The sequence below is a fragment of the Macaca nemestrina genome, chromosome 6 (genome assembly GCF_043159975.1).
Source record: "Macaca nemestrina isolate mMacNem1 chromosome 6, mMacNem.hap1, whole genome shotgun sequence".
In the NCBI taxonomy this organism is placed as follows: Eukaryota; Metazoa; Chordata; class Mammalia; order Primates; family Cercopithecidae; genus Macaca; species Macaca nemestrina.
This window is the reverse complement of record NC_092130.1, coordinates 175,066,167-175,074,901: the sequence shown is the minus strand read 5'-3', so window position 1 is coordinate 175,074,901 and position 8,735 is coordinate 175,066,167. Positions and strand designations below refer to the sequence as shown.

General features: G+C 39.6%; 1 long non-coding RNA gene across 1 annotated transcript; it reads right to left on the bottom strand.

Moving 5' to 3' along the window:
- Positions 1–204: 204 nt before the first annotated feature.
- On the bottom strand, positions 205–8,476 carry LOC139363928 (uncharacterized). The gene is made up of 3 exons (XR_011625170.1): positions 8,409–8,476; positions 6,789–6,941; positions 205–446 (listed from the first exon to the last, which is right to left on the bottom strand). It is a non-coding gene; the product is annotated as an uncharacterized lncRNA (long non-coding RNA).
- Positions 8,477–8,735: the final 259 nt, after the last annotated feature.

The window sequence follows — 8,735 nt, the reverse complement described above, 5'->3', positions numbered from 1 at the left end:
AGGTAATTTTTGTATTTTTAGTACAGACGAGGTTTCACCATGTTGGTCAGGCTGGTCTCGAACTCCTGACCTCAGGTGATCCACCTTCCTCAGTCTCCCAAAGTGCTCAGATTAAAGGCATGAGCCACCGTGGCTGGCCTGGGAAGGCACTGTTCTAAGCATTAAAGAACTATTAATCCATTTAAACCTCACAGTAGTCCTATAAGGTAGATGCCATTTTAATTTCAGTTTCTAAATGAGGAAACTTAGATACAGAGGAACTGAGATATTTTCTGGGAATCACATAGCCAGGAAGCAATGAAGCTGGAGGATGAGGCCAGACAGAGCTTGTACAGTGTCATCCCAGAGACATTTTTGGTTCTTCCATAGCTCATCTCTGAAACTCTCAGTAATATAACTCAATTTCCTGTTCATAAGCTGTCATCAGGAAGCAGCACCTATGTTAACTTAAGAAGATGGAAAAAAAAGCCATGATATCTATATCTGTCTTAAAATAGCTAGATAGATATGGATACAATTTTTCACCTCTGAAACTCTCAATAATATACATGTAACTCAATTTCCTGTTCATTGGCTATCATCAGGAACAGCAGCTATGTTAACTTAAGATGAAAAATATATATATATATGTATATATAATTATATATAGATACAGATATGGATATATATATATATATATCATGAAATAATAGTCATAAAAAAGAATGAAATCATTTCTTTTGCAGAAAAAAATGGATGAAACTGTAGGCCATAATCCTTAGTGAGATGATACAGAAACAGAAAATCAAAAGCCACATGTTCTCTTTAATAAGTAGTAGCTAAACAATGGGCACACATGGACATACAGAGTGAAATAATAGACACTGGTGATTTCAGATAGTGAGAAGGTGGGAAGGGGGTGAAAGATGAAATGTTAATACTACCTATTGGCTACCATATACACTATTCAGGTGATGGGTACACTAAAAGCCCAAACTTTATTACTATGCAATATATTCATGAAACATAACTGTACTTGTACCCCTAAATCCATACAAATAAAAAATTTAATTTCAAAAAAACAAGAAGATGGAAAAAGAAAAACAAGGACATATAAACAAACAACAAGGCTGAGAAAAACAGATAGAAACAGAAGTATCACAGAGAACCAAATCATACAAAAGATTAACAAAATCAAAAACTGACATAATAAAACATTATTTATACAGACCATGGCAAAAACTAATCAAAATAAAAAATTAAAAGATGCAAAAAGCAAAAGATGGAACAAAAAAGAAAGTATAATTGCAGCTAGAGATTAAAATAAAAATAACATAAGAATATTATTAGTAATTATACACTAATAAACTTAAAAACCTACAAAAAAATAATAAACTTGAAACCTTAGTTGAAATAGATGCAATTCTAAAAATATATAAAATACCAAATTGGCACTAGAAGAATAGACAATATATATAAAATCTGTAAATATTAAATAAATTGGCCTTTTCTTATTAAAATTTTTAAAAAGCACAACACAACAAAACAAAATAGGCCTAACTTGCTGTCCAAGTGCATTCTACCAAAGTTTAAGGAAGTTCATTTCTTTCTTATACAAGTTCTTTCAGAAAATACAATTTGAAATACACAGCTTATTTTATGAGATTACTAGTACTCATCTTGAAACTGAGGAGACCAATATAAAAAAATAAAATCTATAGCCTCATTCACTTACAAATGTTGGTATAAAGTTCTCAAAATAAAATAGTGGCTAATAAAATCTAACAGTATATTAATGAAAATAGAACACCATGAGCAAGGAAAATTTATCCTAGGAATGCAAGGATGGTTCACTATTTTAAAACCTATTAATTTACAACATCAATATACTAAAGAAGAAAATATCATCTGAGTACTGAGTAGCCCAATTTATGCAGAAAATAATTATAACTAGGTGCTGAAATGTATCAAATAAAATAATCTAGTAGGAAACAAGAATCAATTATGAAAGCATTCAACAAAGACCTGCCAATAAAAACCAAAAGTTGATAGTGTAAGCACAGGTAAAAAGACCAATGGAAGAGAAGAGATTCAGACTCTTACATATATAGGAAATAGTTATGGCTCTACAGATCATGGAGAAAGATTGCTTCGTAGACATCATTGGGAAACCTGGCTCAATATGTAAGAAAAAAAATAAAACTGAATCCCTACCTCACATCATACATGGAATAAAGATCTAAGTGTAGTAGATAAAATGGAGTTTAAAAAAAAGAATAGAGGGAAGACTTTTTGATTTAGGTATGAGAAAGGCTATTTACAGCTTTCTTATTGTCTGTTTGTCCCTTTCTCTATGTTGTGGATAATTTCCTTTATTTCATTCAGTCATTCTACTGGAATTTTTATTTTAGCAGTCATATTTTGGCAGATAATCTAATTAAGTGTAAACACTCTGAAGACACTATGGACAGGTTACTTTATGTTTCTGTGGCTCAGTTTCAACTTTAAAAAATGAGAGGAGAAACAGTATCTACCTCAGAAGATTGACATGGGGATTAAATGAGGGTAGATAGATAGGCAGATAGATAGGCAAACACACACACACACAGAGACAGATGAGATAGATAGATAGATAGATAGATAGATAGATAGATAGATAGATAGACAGATAGATAGGCAGAGAGACAGACAGATAGATGAGAGAGAGAGAGATAGATAAACATAATGCGCTTGGAACAATGCCTGGAACATAATAGCACTATGTAAATTTGAGTTATTGTTATGATTACTATTATTATTATTTACTAGTCTGCCAAGTAGACTCACCAATCCCTGGCCTCAGAATTAGTGGGATTCACTTAGTTGTCATCACTGGCAGTGCTGGACCACACAGTGCTCCCCTGGCTAGGACAGAATCTGCACCCTAAGCTCAGCCCAGGAAAGAGGAGAGGACATAGGTCCTCAGAGGAGCAGGTCTGAAACAAGGGTGAGGAGGCACCTCTACCCCATAAAGTTCCCAAATTCATCAACCCAGAAGACTGCTTCTGCCCCCAAGGTGGCTTAACACAGCACAGGGTTGCTTTTTACTCATTCTCGCAATGTTTGCTACAAGACCAGGACACTACCTAGAATAACTCTTTCCTGCACAGAAGCCCAGGGAGGCTCCACCAGCATGTAATTGCCTCCTACCCATTACATGTGGCTCCACAAGGCCCAACAGGAGAAGCGGGTACCAGAGGGTCTTGCACTAACTCTTAAGGGCTTCAGCTCAGAAGTGGCCCATGTTAATTCCACCACAGGCCACTGGGAAGAAATAGATGCAGGGCTTATACTTGGTTAAATAGTATCCTCCCAAGACGTATGTCCTCCTGGAACCTGTGGATTTGACCTTATTTGGAAAGAGGGTCTTGGTCTATTCACAGTTTCAGTAAAAATGTACAAGATTAAGGGATCCTTTGTTGAATTTTACTTAGAATCCTACAATTTCCATTTACAACATGGGTTGCAGCATAGGGTGATGGTGGATGTGTGAACAGAGACAGGGTCATTGTGATCAAGTTAAAATGAGATCAAGCTGAACTAGGGTAGGCCCATGCAATGAGTTTTCTCCTTATAAGAAGAGGAATATTTGGACACACACACAGGGAGAACACGATGTGAAGATTCAGGCAGAGATTGGAGAAATGCAGCCACAAGAACGCCAGCAACCACCAACAGTTAGAAGAGGCACAGAAGATGCTTTTCTGGAGGCTTCAGAGGAATCATTGTCTGCCAACACCTTGATTTGGGGCTTCTGACCTCAACAGAGAGACAAATTTCTGTTGTTTTAAGTCACTAAATTTATGCTACTTTGTTATAGCAGCCACAGGCAACCAATTCATGGCCCCACCCAGCTTCGATGCCTTAAATGGGCCACGTGCCCAGATGAACTTCACCAGGTTGTCTCCAGCACTAATTCTCTGTTGTGCTCATGGAGCTGTTCTGCAATCCACCCCCTCTCCTTCCTCCGGGGCTCCATGCAGTTCACCAAAATGTGCCTTCACATTCACTGGTGTACATCTGTGCAGCTTGGATATATATCCTAGGGTTCAGACCAGTGACAGTAGCAGATGCAGCTCATCCCCACAGAGAAAGACCAGGAACATCAAGAGGGTGCCATGGAAACCACAGAGTCAAATTAAACATGAATCATGGCTTTTCATCCACAGCACCAGTACACACATGCGCACACACACACACAAACGTGCCCACCTCCACTAACTGTCACGCAGAGTTCAACTGCATATTCCTAGGACGTGCCCATCTTTTGGATGCACAGCACCCCTCAGCTGGGTTCAGCAAGCATGACATGGGCTAGTGGCCTGGCTGAGGGCTACAGCCACTAATAGGTTGTCTGCCGCTTTGGGAAGGCGGGGTCCAGACCATTACCATTCATTGATTCATATCCACGCTTTGCTGCAGCAAACGGTTTTAAACTGATGCTTGGTATAAAGGCTTTTATGACTGCAATCCATATTTCAATTCTTGCCATAAAATAATAATTTGAGAAATGCAGAGAAATACACTGTTAACAATTTAACATTTACTTTCAATAAATAGGAAGCATTTTACAGAGAACTGCAGCCCATTATGGAAACCATAATTCATGCTCTGTGCCAAGAGAATGTATTCTCAATTGCATTGTACCCTGTCCCCAGCTACAAAACTCGAGACATCCTTTGCATTATAAATTCTCATTATGATAGATTAATAAATATAGTGTTAAAATGTCCTGCTGAATGCAGCATGCACCATTTTAAATGAAGAAACCAAAACATGTCAGCCTTTCTTGCAGGAATGGCAGAATTAAAATTGCCCCTTATTTATACAAGGCAACTATAAATGCTAAAATGCAGATTATCATGCATTCAGAATGATCCTGCCTATGTACTTCCCCTGCTAATTTATACGTTCTGCAGCTCCCAAAGCAGCAAATCTCTCATCTTCTCCTGAACTTCTCAGAAAATACCAGTATTTGAGCCTTGAAATTACATTGCATTTAAGCAGCACTATGAATTCTTCACCTGTTAAGATCTTTTCATCCAGTGCTATTATGACTTGCTTTTATGATCCTCTGCCCTGATTGGCTTCTATTCTATAATTTAGACCTAATAAGACATAAGGGGTCAAAGGCACAAAGGCAGAAGTACTATTCACCTTATCGTGGGAGCAATAATAAAAAGATGTCAGGTGAGAGAAACATCAGAATTTCAATGAATTAGAATTGGAAGCGAGAAATGAGTCTGCTGTTTATTTTGCTGGTTACAGAAAGCTTTTTTTTCTCTACATCCAGGAAGAAGTGCTATTCAGATACAAGACTGTCATCAAAGGGAAAAAAAAAAAACCTGAATTAAACTTTTAAGTGTATAATTGTGTGTGCAAAGAAATTCCCAGATCAAGTCACAAATACTATATTAATAATGGCTCGGGATTTTCTTCCCTATCTTCCAGAGCATACTTTGAGAAACTGTGTCTGTGTGTGTGTGTGTGTGTGTGTGTGTGTGTGTGAGTGTGCATAGAGAGAGAGAGGAAAACAAAATAAATTCCCTCTAAAGTAGTTATGTTATTTTTCTTAACAGTTTTGAGATGAAAGTGGGTACAGAGAAACAAAAAGGGGGAAGTTCAGTTTATTTAATTCCCCAGCTAATATGCATGTGATATTTCTGTACTTTAATATCATAATGAAAGTATCACTTGATTTAAGTCTCTTTAAAAATGTGAAATTGAGCAGTGTAGGGTTTGTATACTTGTGCCTGAGAGCCACATGGGTTAAACCAGTTGGTACACTTACTTCCACTGAGTTTGAATTTGTGAATAGCCTCCAGTGGGAACATAAAGCAAGAAGCGAAACACGCATGGGAATTTGGGGCTGACCCAAGGGGACGAGCTGGCTGGGCAAGGCCAGGACAAGTTTTGTCTGCCTGCTGGTTCAAGAGTGCCATTGAGTCTGGCTTTCCCAGACTGAGCTGCTCCCCTCCCATCGATGGCACCCACCATCTCCTTCTCCTTTACGTCTATTGTAAAACAAAATGCAAGGACTCTGATGCATCCACCACTACCTTCCCGCTTGTGCATATTGTAAGTTAAAATGATAGGACTTCAAGCAACATTGCGCAAAGGGTACCTAATTTTCTCCTTGTTGTACACCAAAACTGAAATCTTAATTCAAAGGTGAGTTAGGACGGGGGTTGTCTCACTACAGCATTTAAAAAAAAAAAGAAAAGAAAAGAAAGGGAAAAAAAAAGAAAAAAGAGCTGGAGAAGCCTGAGGAGTGGTCTGGAACTCTCCTCTGCCAACTGGCCCATGATGGGGAGCATTAGTCTGTGTAATTATAAGCAGGACCACCCTAAGAAGAGGAAGCTAGAGGCAGGCAAGTTTCAGCTGACCATAAAGAAAGAGCCCCCTTACACTCAGAGGTGCTGAAACTACGGTGGGCTGTTGTGAGGGAGGGCTCGTGCCCTCTGGTTCCGGAAGTGGGGAGCAGACCTGTGGGGGAGTGCGGAAGTGGGGGGCAGGCCTGCGGGGAAGTCCGGAAGTGGGGGGCAGGCCTGCGGGGAAGTCCGGAAGTGGGGGGCAGGCCTGCGGGGAAGTCCGGAAGTGGGGGGCAGGCCTGCGGGGAAGTCCGGAAGTGGGGAGCAGACCCAGACCTGTGGGGGGGTCTGCATGTTGGGGATGGATTCTGAGATTCTGGCCTTCTGTGGGGATTCTCTGTGTGATGACAACATTGTGGGAGCCCCAGGGTGTCCTGAACTGGACTTTGGTTTACAAACCTGAATGTACCAAGAAATGGAGGTGGAATATCCATGGCCAATAGGTGGCATCTCTTAGGTGAAGGAAAGTGAGATTTGATAGGTGGATCCAGTCCCATTTGCATCTCACACACAGACTTTCTTAGCTAAAGCAGTCTCTTCTGGAACATGATGCTACAATAAAATAAAATGAAGGCCAGGCTTGACAGTCTCTTGAACAGACAAAACTGGCTAGGCCACAAAAGGAAATTTAGTTTGTTTCTTGTAAATGCCTCTGGTCATTAAAAAACTTCAGTCACCTTCCAAAAATGGAGTAAGATGATCCCTTTTAACCAACCTCTGCTCTCAGAAAACCCCATTGTGTCAGCAGTCACTGCAAAGGGTAAATGACTGCCTCATTTTTGCATTCTAACCCAGCCTGAGCTTCCTCTTACCACCTTAGGTTTGAAGTCTCCTGGTTCTCAAATTGTTCTTTTGCATACGCAATAAACTTTCAAATTTTTAAAGTTTATCTGACTTTATTTTTGACAATGGTCAGTGAAATCTCCTGTGTGGCTTAAAGGTTTGTGGGTGGCTAGGCTGAAATTTCCCCTTGCTGAACCAGAACAGGATGAGAACTCTGCAGGAAGCCCAGGGAAAGGAATGCTGGCTTTGGAGTCAGCCAGACTTGGGTCGGAATCCCCACTTCATAAGCCACTTAACCTCTCTAAGTTTTACTTCCTCATTTATAAGATAATGAGAGCAATACTTTCTCACAGGGTTGTTATAAATTTTAAATATCCCTAGCACTTATGAGGCACCCAATAAATTTTAGCCATTATAATAAAGTTAATTGAGAATGCTACAGATTGACTGCAATTGACATCTTTGCACAGAAAAGACTTCCTCAGCATTTTCTAGCTGTCTCTTGGTTTAACTTCAGATGCTCAAACCAATCACAGGGGAAACCATCCACAATCCACAGAGAGAAGATCCCCAGAGATGACATAGGAAGGTATACACCCTTCTCATGTATTCTAAAATGTCCAATGGGCCAGCATTGCCCAGAGAAGAGGGATGATTAAAACAAATAAACAAACTTCTACTCTGCCAAAAACACTGTCAAGAGAATGAGAAGACAAGGTTTCTTGTCTGAGGTTTGAGGTTTTCACAGTAATCTTTCTGCAAAATCCTGCTGACCAACAAGAACCCCAAAACACTTAAAAACCTTGTCAAGATCTAGCCAGAGCATTCAGCCAGCAGTCTAATTTTTCCAGCAGCATCACAAAAAGATGGAAAATGCTGGTTGCCCATTCAGGCTTCATCCACGTGTGCTCCCATCTGAAGTAATTAGTCAAGAAGTTGGTCAGCTCTATGCAAAAACCACAGGCACACAGCTACACATGATTAAAAGTGATGATTCTCCAGTAATCTTGAGATCTCAATCTTGAGATGTAATATTGTTCAAAGTCCTGTGTATTTTTTTAAATTCATAAGCTTTATTTTTTAGAGCAGTTTTAGAATCACAGCAAAATTGTTTATAAAGTACATAGAGTTCTGGTATAGCCCCTGGGCCCGGGCACACACAGGTTTTTAACATCATCAAAAGTCCCACTAGAGCTTACTACAATTTGTTACATTTGTTACAACTGATGACCCTACCTTGACACATTAGTATCACCCAGAGTCCACGGTTTACATTAGGATTCACTCTATTGGCTTGAAGAAATGGTCAATGACACTCATCCACCATTATGATGTCATACAGAGTAATTTTACTGCCCTAAAAATCCCCTATGCTCCACCCATTCATGCCATCCCTCACCCCACTACCTGGCAACCACTGACCTTTTTACTGTCTTCATAGTTTTGCTGTTCCCAGAATGTCATGTAGTAGGAAATGTACAGTAGTCAGCCTCTTCGGACGGACTTCTTTCACTCAGCAATATGTATTTCAGGTTCCCCCATGTCTTTTCATGGTTTGATGAC